Genomic DNA, 24187 nt, shown 5'->3' with positions numbered 1-24187 from the left:
AACTTCCACCTATGTCTTGCTGATTTGTATTTTTTAAGAAAGGTGAGTACTTCGGGTGAGCTCCTACCGAGCAGTCCTTCTCCCTCTCTTCCCTCTGAACCTGTGCATTTAGCGGAGCCTGAGTTTCTCCAAATATATAAGGGTTTGATATAGCCGGAGCATGTAGCTGTTTGTATACTCTTCCTTGGCCCTGCGTTCTTACTGTACCCAAACACCCACTTTCCATCTCCATGGGCGTTTTCAAAAGGAGGAGGTCTGATATTTCAGCCTGGGTGTGGTTCTTTGCTTGAGGTTGATCCAGAGCTGTACTTTGCGCCCTACAAGCAGCTAGTGCAGCCTCTGCTGTATCCCGATATAAAAAGCGTCTTGCCAAGAAGTAGTCTGCTGGGACGACTCCTTTTTCCTTCCAAATGTTCTTTTCTGACCGTTTGGCTGAACTTTGCCTTGAAGCGGGAATGCCGTATTTCCCTCTAGCATTCCGCCCTAAAGACCACGGGCCAAATGCTTTATTCACCATCTTGCCCCTTCCATTAGCCTCGAATGTTTCACATCCGGCTAAATTTACAAGTGCCGGAGTACAGATGCTACTTTTGTTGTTCCAAAGTCCTGATCTCGGCGATACTGCAGGTGGCCTTACCCACTTGCATTGTCAATTCGGTCGTCTGACCGAGCTATAAGGGGCTGTTTACATAATGGTGTTAGTGTCGGCATGTCTTGGAGATTATTCACACTTCCACCAGCACTATCCCTGGCGTCACTCTCCCTACCAATCTGTATGATTTGTGGCTGTGGTTCCAGGTCACGTCCTTCCCCACTCGCTTCTGATACCCCTCTTAATGCCTTGGGGATGAACGCTCCTTCATCCTCACCCAAAATCACTTCTCAATGTTCAGGTTGCTGGCCGTGATCTTGTTCGTAGGTTGTGGAGACTTGGGGGGGCAAGGGGCTCTTTTGGTCTCTGCCAATGTTCTGTCTAATATCATAGCTGTACTCGCTTAAATTGCTACGTTGATATTGAATGGACATTGTTTAGACTCTTGATTGTCCTGCAGCAGGAAATCCATTTCCCCTGTCCCTTCCGTTGCTTCACTCACCGGGTTAGCGTTCCTCGGCGCCCTGGCGTCCGTCAACTCGTTCTCTGCCGTTCTGGGGCTGTGTATTTTTTGGCTGCTACACGCTTGTTGTTCTCTCCCAAGTATATCATATGATCCGGTCTCTGGCCATCCCAGGTATACTTCCCTTCCCCATAGGGAGGTCACTCACAGGGTGCACAGTGAATGCAGGTTGAATCACGCCATGTCTGCTCGTAGCCTTTTTTATCTTCGCCACCCTTTGTGCTTCTCGGGCAGCGGCCCTTGTCCATGGTGTTCCCGGACATGCCTGGACTTCCCAGACTGCAACGCTGCTGCAACTACGCAGCTGCTCCACGGCCCGGCCAGTGTTTTGAATGGGTCCACCCCCTCACAGAATAGAGGCAGTAGAAAGACTTTGCCAACTGTCAACAATCAGGGAAGCAGAGAGTTCTGCCCAGACTGCAACTCTGCCGCAACTCCACGCTTTCTTTTATTTGCCTAGATATACAGCAGTGAGTAAGACTGCCCCCACTCACTTGAGCCTCATGTTACCTCTTATGTCTGCCAATCCCTAGAGGATGTCAAGGCTTCTCAACCAAGATGACTATCAATAGGTAGAACAAGAGACAGCCAGCATTTGATTTTAATCAAAAATTGTGTAAGGAGCCGATATTAAAACAGTTTAAATACGCTTCTTTACCTCTTGCTGCAAGCGCATCATGACAATTGAGCACACATTCTCTGATATATGTGTTTGCAAGGCCAAAGCTTAGACTACACCCCCACAAAATATGCAGTTTGAAAGGGTGCTGCAAGTGCTGAAAGAAATGTCATCAGCCCCCAAGATTTCGACCATGGCTTTTAGCAGAAGCCTTTTATACGTGTTCTTATTGCTGTGAGTCCCACCTTTAAATGTGCATATTATGTTTGTTTGCCGCCATCCTTGTGGTCAGTTTAAGTTATCGCTCCATATCCGTTGGTGCCTGCTAGGCTGTTACCATCCTGGCAGTTCAACAGATGTTTCGTTGTAATCTCTGATGTTGAAATTCTATCGGGACAAACTTGGAGCCCGGTGCACTTAGGGCTGCTACCAATTGTCTCAGACCTTTTTGTTAGCGCTTCCACTTATAGTATTATAATGGTTCTCCGTGGTAGCCTGGGGGAGGAGGGTTTCGCGGACAAACAAGGACACAACATAGCTACTGATTCCTTTGTCTTACTGCAGGATAGGAGGGTTGCTCAAGTGACGTAGGTCCCTTTGGCCAAGTGACTTCTTTTGAAACTGTTTCTTCTGTTTGATTTGGGAGTTTCTTACTGAAGTCCTGATTCCAAAACAGAGAGACAGTAGTAGCACCTGGGGCCAGAGTCGAAGTTTGGCAGGCTTTGTCCACCATTCTACGTGGTACCTTTTGAGAATTTAAATGGCAACCACAAAACCTACTGGAGCTTTTCATCACCCATTACATGATTTCGAGGCACTTATCCAGACAAACGAGATCTTTATTCCTTGCAGTCGACTGCGTATTAATCGCCTCAATCACCTTTTTAAAGTTTTTAGGCAAATCCGCATATACGGTGATGGCACGCCCCTGCACGCTCACACCAGGATAAAATACAGCCCGCTAGGGAAAAAGGCCCAAGACACACTTTCAAGGATAACAAGTATTTATTTCTACAAAATAGGAATGCATTAGCAAGAGAACTCTGCTTGCGCCGAACGTTCTGAGCTAAGCATCTGTGACACATTATAAACACAAACAATGTCACTGATGATGTAATGATATATGGTACAATTCTACAATAGAGATTGGAGGAGCCCTATACATGTAGGGCCTGCTCCATATGGGATGCCAGGCCATTGGTCGGTCTTCATCTGTCCATTTCCATCTCCGTCCACGTGGGCACTGTTGGGCTCGTCATCCGCAGTGACGCTGACCTAACAATACAATGTTATTCTATTGTTGTAACAACGCACCTGGCAGATAGAGGGATGGGCTCTGGAGGGGGGGAGCCGAGGTCACACTAACTCACATGCTTCACTCCCTCCCAGACAGATTAGCAACTCCCAAGGTCCTCTACCTCCTCCATTTTAGGCTATAATTCTGATGCTACCCTGCACCACGCTGCACAAATCACATGTCCTGTTTCTGAAGGCGCGATAGCTTTCTGTTCTTAGTGATCGATTGAGGGGTGTAAAAGTTTTACGGTTGGTGGTCTGGATGGTGTTGTGGCATTCGGGGCGTCATGGTATGAAAGCATGGCAGAGCTGTATTTTTCAAGTTTTGTTTGTCCGGGGAAGGGGGCCTTGCTATCTGTTTTGTGGGATGGTACTGCCAAGAGGCGCTCTGCTCCCTTCTCATGAGCTTGCAGGGTGCATTCTTCCCAGGGCACGAGGGCCTGTAACTTTCTGAACAATGGAGGATGTGAATCTCTGAAACCTGGCAAGGGTGGGGGGTGGTGTTCACACTCATGCAAGGTGTCTAATATTAACGCACAAAATGCTGTTCACCGTGTTTGGGCCTAAATTCTAAGATGGCTGCCGCTTGCCAGGATGGCATTCACACCCGCATCTACCATGTATCTTGCAGTGCATGCACTAAAGTGATCGCTCACACTCTTCTAGGTGCACCCCCCTGCTCCCTGCATGTGCTCTCTTAGCCTTTTCTCATTCGGTGTCACCTAGGGTGGGAAGACCCGCTCTCCTTCCGAACAACGGATAGCGGTGCAGCTCGGGGGTCCGGCAGCCCGTTTTGGATACTTGAAACCATTTAAATGGAGGAATACTTGGGCATGGCTGTTGATGTAACTACTAAATAGCTGTACCAGATGTACACACATTGTGCCCAAGCAAGACTATATGGGATTATCGGCTGTAGCTCTGTGAAGTTCACTCTTAAATCACAATGAGTATTTCTTATGTCCCAGGGAACATGCTACGCACTCATATTAATGGATCTGTGTTTACCAAATGGAGTCATGAATTGGGAGCTGTGTTGGCTCAACACATGAACACCAGTACTTACATTTTTTTAACACCTTGCTAGTGCAGCAGAACAATTGCAGAATGATGGACCTTGTTTGCATCCAAAAATTCCCACCAAGTACTATTGGGGTTCTGCAAGTATTTTTTAATGCCTACATTGTATTGTTTTATAGCATTTGCACTTTCATTTTATTTACTACTTGTCTGGATAATTCTAACTTGTATCAACAGTGTAACTACCACAAAATATTTGAATTTAGACAGGATTGAACAAGATGAGAGGCAACTGCAGAAGAGCTTCAAGGTGAAAGTCGAGGAGGAAAGGAGAGTTGTTAGGCAGGATTGTATGCAGTACACTTTGGGGACACCACACACAATTAAGAATACAAGTGACAGTACAAATTCACCTTTGGTACAAGCCCGTACTACACAGTTAAAGTGGTAGCGATGGCTGAGCAGCCAGACTTATCTCAAAAGTAAGTGAGCAGTATCAGATAGTTACACAAAAGACAGCAATTATTATAATTCAGGCAAACACTGACTCAAGGTTTTCAAGTAAAAGAATATTCATTTATTTCACTCTTCAGTTGTATAACATGACACTATTATAAGCAGACTAAAAATCACACTCTTAATACACCACACCACGTCCCTTAAATACCAGACAAGTGAAGCTTGCAAAACGGCACTGCAGCAATTTAAAAGGGAGGGAAAGACCATAGAAATTCAAACCAACAGGTAAGTACTCGGGGCAATTGAACAAGAGGAACTACAGTGATAGAATCAGGTAGAAAAGGCTTAGGGCCAAAGTCAATGGGTCAAAAGTATTTTGCTCAAGATCACACAGTTCAGGGTAGTTTGCGGTAAAGTTTGTGGCACGGATTCCGGACGAGGTTGGTTGAAAGAAAAGTTAGTTCAAAGAGAAGAGAAGGACAAGCCCTCGGATTGGAGAAAGATTTCAAACACTTTCACCGTGGCTGAATGAAACGAACAACCGGATTTGCACAGTACCTTAAAACAGAGAGGAAGCTGTAGCTGAGGCGGACGTTCCTGGTAGTTCATCAGGCTCACGGTTCCTGAAGCTACTGTCGCACTGACAAGAAGAAGGAAGACTGGAGGGTCCTGCACTACCCAGGGAAGAAACCAGCAGCAGAGCAAAGCAACAAATAAAAGGTGCGCTCCTTAAAACCTAAGCAGGGTCCGACCTTCCTGGCTATCCGGCCCACTGTAGCTCTGTACAGCTAATTCGACCAGAGGAGGGGTCCTGGCTTGCAGTTTGGGCGAACTGGTTGGTCCCACCAGCTCAAGGGAAGAAGTTTCCTGTAGGATCTTCTGTCGTCGGATTCTGAAGATTCGGACCTGCAGCAGGGCTTCACCGAGCCGTTCAGTCGTTGTAGGGGTCCTCTTCCATCAGCTCCTCGTTGGTTCTTTCATTCCAGTGGCGACTCTGCCTTTGCAGTCCCAGAGACCTGCTTTTTATGCAGTTTTCCCGCATTCATACAGCCTGGCTGTCAATCATACAGCAGGGTGGCTGTCCTAGCAAGGACAGTCCCCTCAGCCAATCAAACAGGAGTGCGACCTGGGTTAACAAGGAAACCCATGGCAGGGGTCCAAAGATCCCTCTCTCACATCCTGCCTACCTAGACTTTCAGGCGCCTTAAGGAGGGCTTCTGTGCAAAAGCCAGCGAAAAGACGGCGAACAAAGGAATCATCCCCGGTTTGGCACGCAGAGTAAAACACGAGAAAGACTTTAACAAAAAGAAATGGCGAATAAACCCAGCCAGAGCCAAATTAAAAATGTATTTGGTCAAGCAGGGTTATGTCCGAGGCTAATATAATAGCCTAAAACAATACCATGGTTAAACAAGATAACTGCGGTAGAAACGTTAGGGTAGGTAACACTGCCACCAGCCAAGTCTTGATGTAAAGGGAGCGAAACAATGCTCCAAGAGACATAGACAAAAAGGGATAAGAATTAACCCTTGCCAATACTCCATGTAAGATGGGGTGTACTGGGTCTGTGGTTTAAAGTGACTGAAATAAAGTTAATGGCAACTTTACCTTTTCTGGGAGACAGTAGTCCGCCCCAGAAAATGGAGTCAGGGTGAAGTCTCAAAGACAACCCAGTGTCACTGCACTGAAGGTACTGTGTAACACACATTAAACAAATGAGGCCATGGAGTAGGTGATGCTCCAGTGACCAAGAACACACAAAAAGTGAAAATATGCACAGCAAAACACATGTAAGAGTGAGAAAAAGGTTCACACTCTTACCAGGTGAAAAAAATAAACCCTAGAAATCCAGCAAATGTTGCGCTCACATGGCACCCACAGGGGAGTCAGTCAGACCCGGACACCTGCGGTCTCCACCACCGTGATGCGTAGTGCAGAGATGACTGACTGGACTGGCCCTCCTAATCCTGTCTGCTTGACCCGTAGAAGTATTCTCCTGCAAGTGGAGAAATGGATTTAGCCACCCGTGGATTCAAGTTATGGCACCCCCCACAGTCTTCCCCACTAATCACCTCCGAAGTGCCCTTTCAGCAATCTCACCTTATACTCTTGAAAGATGAGCTCTCCATCCAGCATTGATTGCAGGGGCGCATTGATGCCAGTTACTTCACTGGTTTGAAGGCATGGGAGAGTTCCGGAGAGTATTGACTCTGAGGTTCCTGGCGAGGACCAGTAAGTATCAAGTTCATAGAGTTCAATATGTCCGATGGTCACTCTTGTTCCCCCCTTCCTTCCTTGTCTTGCAGCTGAGTTTGTGAGAAGATGCTCTTGTGGTAGATGGTGGCGCTCAGGTAAGAGTCTGTATTACCTGACGCTGTCCGGTAAATGTTGCACGTGTTTAACGTGTTTTCTCTCTTTGCAGGCGCGGCACATGAAGATGTGGAGAGTTATAGAATAATGCCTCCAGTGGTAAATCAGGTAAGTCTATGGTGATAAGAGTTATATTTGTTGGTTTTCTCGGCTCGCCTTTTTGTTTTCTTTTGTCCCCCAGGTGCCGGAGTTGGGCGAAGAAATGATGGAGGCAGCGCCGAATCGAAAGATGCTGCGAGGACTGGTGAGTATGGCGCGGCGCTGCAGCTGGAGATGCAACGCATACTGAAATTATGTTCTTTCCAGGTCCGGAGGCGAGATGGATCCGGAATCAGGTGAGGAATTCGAAAATAGTTAGTTTTCTAACCTTGTCCTTTTCTTTCCTCTTGTTTTAGGAGCTCCAGATTCGAGGTGGGCGTGGCGGAAGACTGAATGCTGACTGCAGGCACGGTGAGCGTTACGCTGCTGGATGCAGAATATGGCGAAGCGTGTGCTGCTGTTGGGCCGTGGTTTAAATAGCCTCCAAAGTAGTTCCAGGTAAGAAGTTCCCCAGAACCACGCCCGAGTAAAAAATAGTCCCTGTAATAAAATAGTCCCATCCAGGCCTCACGTTGGCTTGGACTCACTTGCAGCATGGTCTGCATCAGGTAAGTAAAGTCTATGAGCCTGGCGCCTATATAGGCGCCAGGACTGATTTCTATGATGAGCCTGGTGCCTAAGGCGCCAAGACTGAACCCAAACAGCCCCCAGCCGTGGCTGTTGGGGTTTTAATAAGTATCTGGATGCCTACTTCCGGAGCTGATGGGCTTGGTCCTGATGCCGGGGGTAGGCATCATGACAGCAAAGCTGCTGAGGGACTCATTAGGTAAGGGAAATCGGCCATTTATGAGACTTCTCCATAACACTCGCCGCCCCCAGACTAAGGGACAGGAGGAGTGAATCCACTACCCGATGAATCTCTACCTCTAGTCGGTTAAAAACATCCTAGTGAGACCATCAGCATTTTGGTGGTGACATCCTGCTCTGTGCTCAATGGTGAAATCAAACCCTTGCAGGCAAATTGACCATCTTAGAAGTTTTGGGTTCTCCCCTTTCATTTGCATTAACCATCTCAAGGGTTGGTGGTCTGTCTGAATCACAAAGGTAGATCCATACAAGTATGGTCTAAACCTCTTCAGAGCCCACACAATTGCAAAACATTCACGCTCTATGGTTGCCCACCTTGTTTCTGGTTCCTTCAGTTTCCTACTGATGAAGCAAATGGGGTGCTTCCTACCTTTCTCATCCAGTTGACTAAGGACTGCACCTATACCTATATTGTAGGCATCTATCTGCACAATGAAGGGTTGGTGATAATCAGGAGCTCTTAGGACTGGAGCTTGCCAAAGGGCTTTCTTCAGGTTTTCAAACGCTTGATTGCACTCCTCATTCCATATAACCTTTTTAGGGAATTTTGGGGAGGAGATCACATTCAAGACAGAAGCTATGGACCCATAGTTCTCTATGAAATTCCTGTAGTACCCTGTGAGACCTAGGAAAGCTCTCACTTGGGTTTGAATAGTAGGGGTGGCCCAGTTTTTCACAGCTTGTACTTTGCTGGGCAATGGCCTCATCTCACCTCTTCCTACCTCATGACCAAGGTAGACCACTTTACTCGAACAATTTGACATTTGCTTGCCTTTATGGTCAGATGGGCCTGCTCCAGAGCCTGCAAAACATATCCCAGGTGATCAATATATTCTTTCCATGTAGGGTTTGTTAAGCAGAATCCTGTGTAGTGCCCTTAGGGACAACTAAACACAATTAAGACTACAAGTGGTAATACAAGTTCACCTTTGGTACAAGCCTGTACTACACTGTTAAAGTGGTAGCACTAGCGGAGCAGCCAGACTTATCTCAAGAGTAAAAGAGCAGTAGTAGAGATTACACAAAGGACCACAATTTATGTGACTCATGCAAACACTGACTCGAGGTTTCAGGTAGAAAAATATAAGTACAATTTATTCTAAACCATCGGTTATCAAACACTTCACTTCTATAAATTCTAAACCACACATAAAATACACTACACACAACCAATTCCACTTGTTCCAGTAAATTCAAGGTAAGTACATTAGGATTTGACAGACCGGTGTTGCGATACTAACGCGTACCCGCGGATAGAAATGCTCACGAAGTTAAAGCACACTTTGTACTTAAGAATTTCAAACAAGGGAAAAGTGAATAAAAATCAAAGGCAATACTTTTCCAAGGCAAGGAGACTTGAGGACTTGTTCAAAGATACAGATTAAAGTCAATAGGCCTGCGCAAGTGTCAATGGAGCAGATGCTCGGTTGCCGAGGATCACACGTTGAACAGTTCGAGATTCGAGATGCCAAGAGTTTGTAAAGATTGTCAAACGGAAGGAAAAGTTATAAGAGGGAGGGAAGAAAGAACAAATCTTCGTGGAGGACAAGGGTTCACCCCGATTCTGGCTGGTCAGGCGGAAAGACCGACCAAATGTGCACAGTACCTTATTCCGTTGGTTAAAAGCTGGTGCCACGGCAGTTGTTCCTGGTAGTTCCTGCAGACTTGCGGTCCCTGCGGCTTCAGTCGTGGGGACAAGAAGGATGACATCTGGAGCGATCTGCACTACCCAGGGATGAGGCCAGCAGCAGCGAAAAGAACAACGATGAATAGAAGGTGCGCTCCTTTAAATCAGGAGAGGGCTCTTCTGATGGCTATCTGGAACACTAAAGCACAGCAGTGATTTTAACCCAGGGGAGGATTCTCTGACTGAAGAAAAGACGTGCCGGTTGATCACAACTGGCTCAAGGGATGAAGACTCCGGACTGGATCTTCTCTTAGTTGTTGAAGGGTAGATAGCTCAGGACTGCAACTGAGCTTCACCGGGACTCAGGGTTGCAGCAGCCGACTTCTTCTCTGCTTCTCTTCGGTTCCTTGCAGTTCCAATGGCGACTCTGACTTCTAGCCCAAGAGTCCTGCCTTTTATGCCAAAATCCCCCATTCACATAGCCTGGCTGTCAATCACTCAGCAGGGGGGTTGTCCAGCCCTGACAACCACCTCAGCCAATCAACACAAAGTGCGACTCGGGTCTCCAAGGAGACCCTGTGCATGGGGTGACTACACCCCTCCCTCACATTCAGCCCACCTAGACACCCAGACGCCAAAGGAGGGCTTCTGGTCAGAAGCCCGCCAAAGGTCGGCGAACAAAGGAGGCAAACCTGGTTTGCCACGCAAAGAAAGACCCAAGAAGGATGTTAACAAAAAGAAATGGCGATTAAACCCAACCGGAGCCGAAATAAAAAGTATTTGGGCTAGCGGGTTTAAAGTTTGAGGCTACTAAAATAGCCTTATACAATACCACATTATGTAATATAATCGTGGTAGGAAAATTAGGGTAGATACCACTGCCACCGGCCAAGTCTTAATGTTAAGGGAGCGAAACAATGCTCCAAGAGGTACAGATAAAAAGGGCTAAGGATTAACCCTTTCCAATACTCCATGTAAGATGGGGTATACTGCATCTGTGGTTAAATGACTATGCAAAGTTAATGGCAAAGTTACCCTTTTCTGGGGGACAGTAGTCAGCCCCAGAAATGGAGTTGGTGGGGAAGTCTAAAAGACAACCCTGTGTCACTGCACTGAAGGTGCTGTGTAACACACAAAAGAGTGGGGCTACTGAAGTGTTTACTCCAGAGTGAACAATCACAAAAACAGATGAAATACACATGGCAAAACACATGTAAGAGTGTGGGAAAAGCTCACACTCTTACCCAGTGGAAAAAATAAACTCCAGAAATCCAGCAAAGCTGCTGGGGGACTCACTAGGTAAGGGAAATTAGCCATAGAATGAGAATTCTCCCTAACGGGGCTGAGCACTGCAATGTCATCCAAGTATGCCATGCAGAAGTCCTCCATCCCATTCAGAACTTGATTAACCATCCATTGAAATATAGCAGGTGCAGGTGCAGGTGCAGGTGCTTCCTTTCATCCAAAAGGCATAACCTTAAACTGGTAGAGGCCTGCTGGGGTGGAGAATGCAGTGTTCTCCTTGGCATGGCCTGTCAGTGCTATTTGCCAATAGCCTGAGGTTAGATCAAATGTACTGAGGTACTTGGCTGAACCAAGTCTATCCACCAGTTCATCTGTCCTTGGCAAAGGATGGGCATCAGTCTTAGTGACTGCATTTAGAGCTCAATAGTCCACACAGAATTTCAACTCCTTGGATCCTGCCTTTGGTACTAGAACAACTGGACTAGACCATGGACTTGCAGATTGCTCTATAACCCCGGGATCAAGCATCTTGTTGACCTCTCCTTTGATGTGGGATCTCACTTGTTTTGACATTCTGTAACCTCTGCATTTTACAGGAAACAGTCACCAGTGAGAATATCATGCTGGCCCCCAAGGGGTCAGCCTGGTGATAGTGAAAACAGGGAGGCAAACTGATTCAACAGAATTTTGTCTCATTCTGAGGAAATTTGAACGCAGCTCTCTGTCAGGGAATTTCCTTAGGTAACTTGAAGGGATCCCCAGTTCTTTTTCCCCCCTCAAAAAGGAACATCGGATTGGATCTGCTCTTACTTTTTCTATTGTTTCGATCCAATCCAAAAGTTCTAATTTTATTTTTATTTTGAGAGGGTTTAGAACCAGAGTTTCCTCATTCAGATCTATACTTGTGAGGGCCTTTGTTACCCTTTCCCCTAATGCAATAAGAAGAGATGATTTGCCCTGAAGCCTCTGATGTTTTAGATCTCCATAGAGTGTAGAATCTTTGCTCGTTAAGATTTCTCGAAATAGAGAAATAAGTTTCCATTCTGCCATGCACTTCGACGACTTGAGGCCTAGCTCGAATCTTAAGCTTTTTGTGGAAGCACAACACGGTAGGCCCAAAACTCTTTTTCATAATCGACCCTCAAAGCTTTCCCAATTTACAGACCAGAGCACTGGTTTGGCTTCCAGGCCATAAAGTAACACCGGAATCACTTTTGCGAGGTAGTATTTCACTAATGGAACGATTGAAAATGTACAAAATGTGTAGTTTAGTTTGATCATTTGTGATATAGCTTGCGTTACTTTGGCCGTTATCTCCGATTCTACCTTAAATTGAGCTGAATGGGCATGAATGTTATATCCCAGGTATTTTATAGTTTCTACAACTCTTATGCTTTCACCCCCCAAATTCCAGTTTTTGTATTTGGTTTTTGACAGAGGATGCTTGAAGATCAGGATGTTTGACTTTGCAGGGTTAATTGTTAGTTTGTTTATTCTAACATACACATTCAATTTCTCAAGTAGATGTTGTAGTCCGATCGGGGTTCTGTCAAGAAGTACTATGTTGTCTGCATAGGCCAGTCAACAGATCTTCCTACCATTTATGGTTGGACTGGCCATTGCAGCTGACTCTAAGAAGGGTCCCATATCTGCCTTAAACAGATTGAAAAAGAGAGGCGCTCCTAGGCACCCTTGTCTGACCCCCTGTTTACCTCGATTTGTTTCAAAAGAAACCTGAATGCATCCAGCCGGACTCTTAAGTTTGTTTCCCTGTGCAGTTCCACTAAGATGGATAATAGTGTTTCCGGCATTCTCCACTTTCGTAGTTTCTCCCAAAGAAGAACTCGTTCCACTTGATCAAACGCCTTCGAAAGGTCAATTCATGCTCCATACAAGGGTTGCATTTTTTCCCCCGCTTTTCGGTCATTCAGTATGTTTAGGATCAGGCCATTAATAGATGTCGAATGGCCTCTCCGAAAACCCGTTTGAAAGCCTGATAGAATATCAGAATCTTCTACCCATTTCGAAATGTGACTTAGTAGTACTTTCATAAATATTTTGCTTTCAATATCCAGCAACGCTATTGGTCTATAATTCGCCGCTGAACAGTGATCCCCATTTTTAAAGAACAGTATTACCGGAGCCGTTTTCCACGATGGTGTGAATGTCCGTTTGTTGAGGATTTCCTCGAAGGGAGCGGATAGTAGTTTTGTCCATAGTGCCGGTTTACTCTTAAGTGCCTGATAGGTCAAACCATTCATTCCCGAGGCTTTTGATGTAGAGGAGTTAATTATGATTTCATATATTTCCTCTTCCTTAAACTTGAGTTGCCAAGGGGTGTCTGGTTTAATCATAAAGTTGCGGTACAATCGCTCTTGTAGGTCTCTGTCAGATATTTAACCCACCCATCTTCAGACACTAGATTACACAGGGAGTTTCCTACTTGCCCCTCAAATTGGCTCATAGCTTCCCAGAAATGTTTGCTGTTGTTTGCATCCGAATTTCCTTCTGTGAGGTAGACCATGATTTGTAATTTATATTTTCTTTTTTATTTTTAGTTTCAGTTGCTCAGCCGGATATCCTGCTTTCTTAATGTCTCGCAGGGCTTTCCTGTACTCTTTTTCTCCTTTGCGTTGGTTCATCAAAGGCGTGGAGATGTTTTTGTTTGACTCTCCCCGCCAAATCTACAGGAGCTTGGGTAGCCCAAAGAAAGTTAGTAAACCTGTATGGGTCACATTGCTTTTTCCAAATGTGTTCCAGGATCTCCTTTAGATGTGTGTTAAGTTTGGCTCCCCCATCCATCTTTGTATTTCACAACTCTGATTTTCCCTTTTTTCCCTTCCAAGTTCTGAGTTTCTCTTTCCATTTTTGTTCCTAGAATACCTTGGAAGGAGAGCTGAAGCCTGCTGTGATCACTACCTCCTTCTTGCTTTAGAATAAGGACGGAAGGTGAAGCGTGCAGATCTTTTGAAGCAAAAAGGAATTCCAAAGCGGAGGATGATTTCCCTCTATGCCATGTTATATATGGTCCTTGATCTCCCTCTTGTATGCTGTTGACCATTTGAAGATCCCATTGTTCCATAAAGTCCTGCCACATTCTTCCCCTACTTGTTTTCTTGGTGTTCAGATGACATGCCTCTCCTTTTTGTGGATATACGCAATTCGAGTTAAAATCTCCTGCCACTATGATGTTACTGGAGGCTGAGTTCACTTTTACTGTTTCCAATAGTAAACCCAGATCTTCTAGAAAAGTGTCGAGTTTTGAGTTAGCAGGGTTCCAGTATATGTTTATGAAAATCCAAGTTGACGGTTTTTCTTGTAAGCTTATTTCTGCTCTACATGCATGTATACCTAGGGGATTTTTCCAAATTTCTACTACGTTTTTGAGGGTTTGATTTTTAAGTGCTGTAAGCAAACCTCCTGATGGTCGACCTAATGATTTTTGTAAAGCTGGTAAACAAAAAACTGTGTACCCTTCGATATTTAAAGGGTTCACCAGCCAGGTTTCTTGTAGTAACACGACATCTCCCTGATTAAATAAATGTGCCCGTGTTTCTTTTGCTCTTATAGAGCTGGAGCCTCGCGTGTTCAAGCTAAAAACATTTAGGTCGCTTCTTCTAAAGTTGCTGCTTCCCTAATCCTAACTTCTGCAATACTTGCGTAAGTATTTCTGGGAGAATTGTGAGGGTGCTTTCTTTTGTGTTTGAATCTTTCTCTATGCTTCCTTTTTTCATCAGAAGTGGTTCAATTGAAATTTCCTTTCCCTTGCTCTTTGGGGATGAGATGCTCTGATGATTGATGGTAATGCTCCTTTCTGTGTCATTACATAAAACCTCCAGCCCGTAGGATTCTAACTCTATGGATTCTTGTAGTATAACATTTTTTGCATTCACAGAGAATAATATCAGTTCTACCATGAAAGGATCATTGGACATTGGGAATTTGACGCTCTCTATATCTTCAGATTTAAAGCAGTGAAGATTTCCCACTTTTTTTAGTATGCCCAATATTACTACACGACTCAATGATTTATGGTGCTTTAGGTTGGAATGTAGTCTTAGCCAAACTCTTTGAGTAGTGCTATTTTTTGGATTGTTTTTTTGCTGATGTTCCATGGGTTTAGGCGGTGTCTGCATTGCAGATTGGACATCATCTTGGAGTCCTGGACTATTTAGTTTTATTGATTTCCCTTCTCCATTTTGAATTGTACATTAATTTACTGCCAGTGGTTTTTTTTCCAACGAGGTTATGGTGGAGTTTACGCTTAAGAGCGATGTATTAGAATTCCTCCCGATCTTATGTTTCTTAAATTCGAAGATCAGAGCAATTTTTATATTATCACATTGAGCTGTGACAATGTTGTTTGCATTCTTTTTCTTCTTTTCCGATTGAAGATCTTTTTTTAAAAAGATCGGGGCCCATTTTAGTGCTTTTATTGTATGATCCTTTTGAGGGGCACCATCTAATTCGTTCCTGGCCTGTGGTTTCCCCATTTTAGATTGACTTTTCAAAGCGCTTTCTGCCGTTGTTATTTTTGGACTATTACTCCCCTCAATCTCCTTCTCGGTTTGTAGTCCAATACTTGCTTTTATTATAATTACAGCAGTTTCTTCTGTTTTGTTGCTAATACCTGCTTTGGTTTTTTCAGGATTTTTCTTCGTTGACTTCTGATTTCTCTTTTCTTGGACAGTATTGTTTTTTTCTGTGAGATTGTTTGGATCTTTGAAAGTACTTGCTATGCTGTCCTGTTTCTCACTACTGCCAGAAGTCTTAGAGTTTATCTGAGAGTTTGTTTTTTCTTTTGTGTTTTTGTTTTTTTGTCTTTCCGACCTTTCTTTCGGTTTTTCTTTGTTTTAGGCTGTACTGATTTTGAGCTCTCTCTTCGTGTGAGACGTTTCCTCATTTTCCTCCTGCCTCTTGAGGTCTGGTCGCAGGGATGTTGCCAGTCTGCGTTTTTCTCCATTTGGTTCCCTTTTCCATTTTCTGGTTGTAGTTTTTGAGTATCCTCTTCGAATTCCATTTCCTCTTCTACTATGTTAGCAAGCCTTCGGAATTCTTCCAGTATCGAGTCTGTAAGTGGTGTATCGTTTAAGGAGTATCTTGAATTTTTTTCTACGGTTTTCTCTGCTTGATTTGTATTCAGGTTTCCTTTCAATACAGATAGAACCTCTTCCAGTAGTTTTTGTTTTTCAATCTCGTTTTTTTCCTTCAGTGCTTGCTGAATGGAGGATATATCCAGCCCTTGCTTTACCATTTCCAGGTTTAGATCCTGGAGAGGGAGGTTCAGGTTTGTATTAGTTGCAGTCACCAGACCTACCAAAGATGAGTCACAGAGTGCTATTTCTTTGGCCATCTCTAAGAGTGTTCCATTTTGTGATTGTACCTCCATTTTTAACATTTCAAAAACTGAGACCAGTGAGTTGAGCACAACATTTAAAGCTTTCAACATATCTGTGTTTGGATCTGTTTTTATTTGATTATCTTCAGGGTGAGTTTGATCTCTTTGTTCATTTAAAGTCTGTTCTGTACACTTAGGTGATTGTGTGTTTTGCAATGTTGATGCAGCCACCTTGTCCCCATCATTTGGTGTAATGGTTTCTTTCCCCATAGTTACTGGTGATATGAGAATTTCCATGCTAGAGGATGGTGTTTGGGGTTGCCTCTGGTTTTCCCAGAGGATAAGTGATTCTCGTTCTACATCACTATGACTTTTGTGTCTTTTTCTCCCAAAGTGATTTTCTATTTTTTGTTGAATTCTTTCGTTGTTGTGGTAGTATACTCTAAACCCCGCTTCCAGTTGTTTATTATTGCAGCGCTTGATCTTCTTCTTGGGACTGCCCACCAAATTAACTGGTAGATCTTCTGCATGTATTTGTGCTTGGACTTGCTGAGGAGTGTTTAGGTTTGGGATCACCTGAATGTGTGGTACCGTGGCAATATCTTCATTACTTCCACTTAGATATGACCCATCCCCTTCTCCCCATGTCTTTTGTACTGCAGAGTTTCATTGCTGTTTTTGGAACGTGAGCACTATTCCAAGCACTATTATCTTTCCTTCTTTTTTCCCTCTCTTTTCTTTCTTTCTTTCTTCTCCCTTTTCGTCCTTAACAGTTTTGACAATCCGTCTTTGTACCCTGCGTTAATCCACAGTCTGGTTTTTGGGCATTAACTAAAACTTCTGCGCCGCTAGCCCGCCACAACAGATTACTACAGTCTACTCCAGGCGTACGGGATCACAGGAGTTTCACACCAGCAGTCTCCCGCTCGTACAAGGTGTTTGTTGGAGTATTGACAAGCAAGCGGCTTGCACTGTACACAAAGAACAGTCCTTACGTTTCCTTTGATAGACGGCCCACTCACGTTTAGATACTTTTACAGTGTTGTCACTTTGGTTATGTGGATACTGTGCCCCAGTCACACCAGAGTAAACAGTTCCCTTCAGTATGAACACCCTTTCCACACAGCAATCGTTTTTTTGTTATTTTGTTTTTGTGGGCTTACCGTCTCATCTTATCACAATGCTGCTGTTTCTCTGGTCCATTTCTCTTCCAGATCCAGATCCAGGGCCAGCGCCCAGCAAAGCAGCAAACAGTGAAACAGTGTTTGCAGTCGAATTTCGCCCTTGACTATCTCGGGCTTAACGCTGCAAGGGCGAACACTTCCTCCTTTTGCTCTCCGCTTCCTGTGGGCGGAGCCTCCTGGTTCAAAGCACTTAAAGGACCAGTGCTTACTCTCTCACGGCGATGCTCTCGGTGATGATGCTCTGATCACTCGAACTCTACTTATCGTCTGCTCGCCATCTTTCACAGTACAAGTGGCGACGAGGATGGGATGTGACCACGGAGTCGATCCGAGCCCTCCCGAGTACTGCTGACCAGCTGACGAGTCTCGTCGCATCCAGCCGATGCTTACCACAGCTTATCTTTATAATACGCTTTAGTATTATCTGGGATGGAATTATAGACCTCTAAATTCTGTTGTTCCCACAAGCCCAGGGACGCTAAAGAAACACTAGCTGAGACTCTCATGGGTTCATCAGCCAGTAGGTGAATGTTTTCACTTGCCATAGGTACTTCTTCCTCTGGGGAGAAGGGTAAGGAGACAGTGTGGACCCCTGAAGGTTTACTCTTGCATCTGGGATCCCCTTTCACATGGTCAGTTGACCCACAAACATGACATTTCCCAAATGTTTTGATGAATGGGGTTTGTTCTGACCTCCATCTGGTATGGGTCCAGATGGTGCACTAGCCTGATTTGGTTTCCCTTGTGGTTTACCCTTATGTTGTTGTTTGTGGCCCTCTTTTGGATTGGAGGTATTAGAATTCTCCTTATCTTTCTTTTGCTGTTCCCCTCATCCTTTTTCTGAGTAGCCACAGAATCCTTGCAAGTAGCCCTGTTGGCAACCCACAAGTCAGCAGCCTGAGCTAGCTTCTTTGGATCTATCTCCTTAGAATCAGCCAAGTGCTGTCTGAGCTCAGGAGAGCAGACATCAAAAATAGACTCCAACATAACAAGATTACTCATTCCTTCATAAGTGTTTACTCTGTAACCCTTAATCCAACCATCTACGTTTTTCAAACATTCACATACCCAGGTAGCCTAAGGGGTACCATCATGCTTTTTGAGGGTCCTAAACCTTTTAAGGTACTGGGAAGGGGTTTTCCCAAATCTAGCAATTAAAGCTAGCTTCACACACTCGTAATCCATCCTATCCACCTCCCCCAACTCCATCACAACATCAGATGCAACAGTGGGTAGCCTAGAGAAGAGCCAGGGAAGCAATTGATTCCATGTAAGACCTTGAATACCATGGTTATATTCAAACATTGCCAACCAGTTAGAATATCAAGCTGAATCTCGCACATACCCACAATTTCTTTAGGCATATGGGGTCTCTTAGGACTGGAAGACCTAGAAGACTCTGGGAGAGAAGCATTTTCAAGAGACAATCTTTTCATTTCAGTTCATGATTCAACTCCATTTCTCTGAGCTCAAGTTCTTGGTGTTTTTGTTCAGTTTGAGTATTTAAACGTTTGAATTCCAGTTCAAGCCTCATTTTCTCTAGAGCAATGAATTCAGGACTGAGTGTAGGACAAGTGGGGGTCCCAGTGGACAAGGGTTGAGATTGCTGAGCAGGCAAGGGGGCAGAGAGGCTTACATTCAGAGACACATCTACCTCTTCCAACTCATCATTGACAGACATATTATCATCCTCAATACTTTCTACATTTGCTAGAGAATCAGGCATTTCAGACCCACTCCCCAGACTTTGGTTCTTTAACAACTTTTCAACTAATTCAATCTTTTTGCCTTTGGCAGAGAGTTTCCTTTCTTTACACGTTTCTTAAATAATCTGCAGTGTAACTCAGGAGGGTACCTGACTGTGGCTTTCCATTTCAGACATGATTAATATTGCTTTTTAGTGAAGTTAGCCTTGTGGTTAGTTGATCCAAGGTAATAGTAGCACTCTAAGTGTAATTACTATACTTTTATCCTCGCCGCTGTACACCAGTGTTCGGCAGAATTATATGCAGTACCCTTTGGGAACACCACATACACTACAAGTGACAGTACAAATTCACCTTTGGTACAAGTCCATACTACACAGTTAAAGTGGTAGCGATGGCTGAGCAGCCAGACTTATCTCAAGAGTAAGTGAGCAGTATCAGATAGTTACACAAAGACAGCAATGACTATGATTCAGGCAAACACTGACTCAAGGTTTTCAAGTAAAAGAATATACATTTATTTCACTCTTCAGTTGTATAATATTACACTATTATAAGCAGTCTACAAATCACACTCTTAATACACCACACCACATCCCTTAAATTCCAGACAAGTTAAGCTCACAAAATGAAGTGTGAGCAAAATGGCACTCCAGCAATTTAAAAGGGAGGGAAAGACAATATTAATAGAAATTAAATCAAACCAACAGGTAAGTACTCAGGGCAATTGAACAAGAGGAACTACAGTGATAGAATCAGGTAGAAAAGGCTTGGCGCCAAAGTCAATGGGTCAAATGTCTTTTGCTCAAGATCGCACAGTTCAGGGTAGTTCACAGTAAAGTTTGTGTCACAGACTCCGGACGAGGTTGGTTGATAGAAAAGTTAATTCAAAGAGAAGAGAAGGACAAGCCCTCGGATTGGAGAAAGATTTCAAGCACTTTCATCGCGGCTGAACGAAACGAACTGGATTTGCACAGTACCTTAAAACGGAGAGGAAGCTGTAGCTGAGGCGGACGTTCCTGGTAGTTCCTTCAGGCTCACGGTTCCTGAAGCGACTGTCGGACTGACAAGTAGTAGGAAGACTGGAGGGTCCTGCACTACCCAGGGAAGAAACCAGCAGCAGAGCAAAGCAACATATAAAAGGTGCGCTCCTTAAAACCCAAGCAGGGTCTAACCTTCCTGGCTATCCGGCCCACTGTAGCTCTGTACAGCGAATTCAACCAGAGGAGGTGTCCTGGCTTGCAGTTTGGGCAAACTGGTTGGTCCCACCAGCTCAAGGGAAGAAGTTTCCTGGAGGATCTTCTCTGTCGTCGGTTTCTGAATATTCGGACCTGCAGCAGGGCTTCACCAGGCGGTTTAGTCGTTGTAGGGGTCCTCTTCCATCAGCTTCTCGTTGGTTCTTTCGTTCCAGTGGCGACTCTGCCTTTCCAGTCCTAGAGACCTGATTTTTATGCAATTTTCCCCCATTCATACAGCCTGGCTGTCCATCACCCAGCAGGGCGGCTGTCCTGGCAACGACAGTTCCCTCGGCCAATCAAACAGTAGTGCGACTTGGGTTACCAAGGGAACCCATGTCAGGGGTCTGAGGATCCCTCCCTCAAATCCTGCCTACCTAGATTTCCAGGCGCCTTAAATAGGGCTTCTGTGCAGAAGCCGGCGAAAAGACGGCACGAGAAAGACTTTAACAAAAAGAAATTACGAACAAACCCAGCCGGAGTCAAAATAAAATGTATTTGGTCAAGCGGGTTTATCTTCGAGACTAATATAATAGCCTAAAACAATACCATGGTTAAATTAGATAACCGCGGTAGAAAAGTTAGGGTAGTTACCACTGCCACCATCCAAGTCTTGATGTAAAGGGAGCGAAACAATGCTCCAAGAGACATAGACAAAAAGGGATAAGAATTAACCCTTTCCAATACTCCATGTAAGATGGGGTGTACTGGGTCTGTGGTTTAAAGTGACTAAAATAAAGTTAATTGCAACTTTACCTTTTCTGGGGGACAGTAGTCCGCCCCAGAAAATTGAGTCAGGGGGAAGTCTCAAAGACAACCCTGTGTCACTGCACTGAAGGTGCTGTGTAACACACATGAAAAATATGAGACCATGGAGTAGGTGAGGCTCCAGTGCCCAAGAACACACAAAAAGTGAAAATACACACAGCAAAACACATGTAAGAGTGGGAAAAAAATGCACACTCTTACCAGGTGAAAATAAATAAACCCTAGAAATCCAGCAAAGCTGATGAGGGACTCATTAGGTAAGGGAAATCAGCCATTTATCAGAATTCTCCCTAACAAGAGTGCAGAGGAACTTGAAAGTGGAGAACATAGAGTATGAGGACTGACAGATGTGGTTGGAGATACAGATCAAGGAGGAAGAGGGGAGAGCACTGAAGAGGTTGAAAGAGGTGAACAACAAAAAAGAAGCAGGGACAAGAAGGAAGAGGGCAAAGAGCAGAGGGGTTTTTGCTAATTGTGTACCCAGGAAGTCGGCGAGAGAGATCAAACAACTGGAGGGAAGTCAGTAACAGTAAGTGGAAGTGCGCTGGGAGGAAGTGACATTAACAGTGAGACAGTACAACAATGTACATCTGACAGTTGTCTGTAGATAGTGGGAGGAGGAACAGGGAGGCGGTCAAGCATCAGCAAGTTCTACTGTCAAAGCCCTAAGGCGATGAATCGTAGAGGAGGAAAACAAAACTGGGCTGGGTGGCCAGAGGACCAGATCCTTGAGGCAGGGAAGTGAGCAGAGACCCCCCCCCCCCCAGGCACCTAGGGAACCCTACCTGGATATCTCACATATGGAAGACACTGTGAGTATTGCTGCAACAGACTAGACCTGGGGTGCACAACATATGGCCCGCGGGCCATATGCGGCCCGCCCTATTGTGCTTTGCGGCCCCCCAGTGGGTAGAACTTTCCTAATGAAGTGCGGCCCACTTCAAGCCACGTAAAAAAACAAAGCGGGCCGCACTTCATTACGAAAGTCTTTCTTGACTGAGAAGCGTCCCTAGAGGGCTCTAATTGCCCCCCTAATTGATGGCCGCCTCCCCCTCCTCCCCCCCCCACTTAAATCTCCCTCTCCGGCAAATAATTCTTTCCAGGAGCATCAAAGGTGTTCCTTTGTCCAGCTGCCATTTGCGCGCATTAGCAGGCTTATTTGCACAGCCTGTGTTTTTTCTTCTGCCCAGAAAGGAATAACGCTGGAAGCAATGGGCCATGAATATCACTTGCAGTGGAGGCCATCAGTGATAAAAGCAGGCTAATTCCATGGTGGACACACTATTGTTTTCCAACTGTGCAGCTTACACTTGTTTAGAACAAAAACACATTTTTCAAACTTAAGCATGCTTCTTGAACTTTCATTAGTTTTCTTTGAAATCAGTTTCATTTTTTGGCGACTGCCACAGAAATACCCTGTGATTTTTGTGTCGCTTCGTTTGTGTTTTTTCACAAGTTCTATTTCTAAAGCTGTCATATGCTTGTCAAACTGATTAATCACAAATAAATGCTTCTATTGCGCTTACATGGGTGCCAACTTTTGATTTTCACTATGTGGGCAAAATTCCCTACCCTCACCCTGAATATAAGCAAACTGCCAGCCCAACACATCCCGTGGTCAAACACATTTTATAGCACTTGGTTTTATAAGGAATTACAAAAAGTTCAAGATTTGCAGCCAGCCAGGGACTGCCTGTATTTTTGTTTTTGTTTGCATGTTGAGATGCTGGGTGGGGGGGGGGGGGATGTGTTGGTTTTGCCTACATGTATGTCACTTTGTGTATGTTGAGATGCAGGGGTGGGGGCTTGTGTCGGGTCTGTGTCGGGTATATTTGTTTTTGTGTGTATGTTGAGATGTTTGGTTGCAGGGTGGGGGCCATGGGGCTTAGTGTTTGGTTGCAGGGTGGGTGCCATGGGGCATAGTGTTTGGTTGAGGGGTGGGTTTCTTGGGGCATAGTGTTTGCTTGAGGGGTGGGTGTCATGGGCATAGTGTTTGGTTGGGGAATGGGGGCCATGGGGCATAGTGTTTGGTTGAGGGCTGGGGGCCATGGGGCTTAGTGTTTGGTTGCGGGGTGGGGGTCATGGGGCATAGTGTTTGCTTGATGGTTGGGGGCCATGGGGCATAGTGTTTGGTTGAGGGGTAGACCATGGGGCTTAGTGTTTGGTTGAGGGCTGGGTGTCTTGGGGTATAGTGTTTGCTTGAGGGGTGGGTGTCTTGGGGTATAGTGTTTGGTTGGGAAGTGGGGGCCATGTGTCATAGTGTTTTCTTGAGGGGTGGAGTCCATGGGGCATAGTGTTTGGTTGAGGTGTGGGTGCCATGGGGCATAGGGTTTGGTTGTGGGCCATGGGGCATAGTGTTTGGTTGGGGGGTGGGAGCCATGGGCATAGTGTCGCACTCCAAGAGTGAACCCACAAATAAAGCAAAAAAAAGGCACAGTTAGGAGATGTACCTCCTTTGCTTTTTGTGGAAACCCAACCCAACTCAACGAAGGCCATACTTCTCCTGGGCAACCCTAACAGCAAAGTATAGCAGTCCAAAATAACGGAATGTCCAATCAAGGGTCAATAAAATATATATAATTTAATTAAACAGATGATATGCAATAACTAAATAGAAATAAATGATAACAATGGAAAATGTGTAGTACAAAATGTAAGTTTGAAATACAAATAAACACGGTTACAGCTTAAAAACATATTCTTTTTCCATGTGTTTAATGAAAAGGGGGGTTGAAAAGGCCTCCTGCGACGCCATGCCCTGCCCCACCTATCGCCCCACCCACATTTACTTTTCGGCCCACTAGAGGCATCATGTAAGGTACTTTCGGCCCTCTGTCAAAATCAGTTGTGCACCCCTGGACTAGACGTTCAACAACAACTCCTACAGATGCTGAGAAGCGCAGCCTGACCTGTGGCAACCCAGGAAAGACCTACCAACCATCTGTAGAATGCCCATTTGAGCTACTTTGGATCTAAAGACCTGAGCAAGTGTCACAACTGAGTCCCGTGGAGAGACTTTTAGGAATCTGTTTAAAGCAAGAATTGTATGTCCAATTTTGGCTTCCCTAGCGTTGCCCACATATTACACATTCACCTGTTTGCATCTCACTTGTGAGTTGCATCCTCTGTAGAGGTCACTTGACTTCTTGCTATTATTTTCATTTTTAGTTACAGCTGTAGAGCCTATGATAGTTTATCCACATCCTGACAAAGAAGTAAGAACTTGTGAATAATAGCTTTCTCTGTCATATGCTCTGTTGATGTCTCAAGTAAATACTTCTATATATTCGTGAAATTGT

General features: G+C 44.8%; 1 protein-coding gene across 10 annotated transcripts in view; it reads left to right on the top strand.

Moving 5' to 3' along the window:
- HERC1 (HECT and RLD domain containing E3 ubiquitin protein ligase family member 1) overlaps positions 1 to 24187 on the top strand; it is a 3379312-nt gene that overhangs the window by 2493698 nt on the left and 861427 nt on the right. The window lies entirely within an intron of this gene.

Source organism: Ambystoma mexicanum, chromosome 11 (assembly GCF_040938575.1).
Source record: "Ambystoma mexicanum isolate Mex_15411 chromosome 11, UKY_AmexF1_1, whole genome shotgun sequence".
NCBI classification, from domain to species: domain Eukaryota; kingdom Metazoa; phylum Chordata; class Amphibia; order Caudata; family Ambystomatidae; genus Ambystoma; species Ambystoma mexicanum.
Note: the sequence above shows the minus strand (reverse complement) of the source record. Positions and strands in the feature narration are given on the sequence as shown.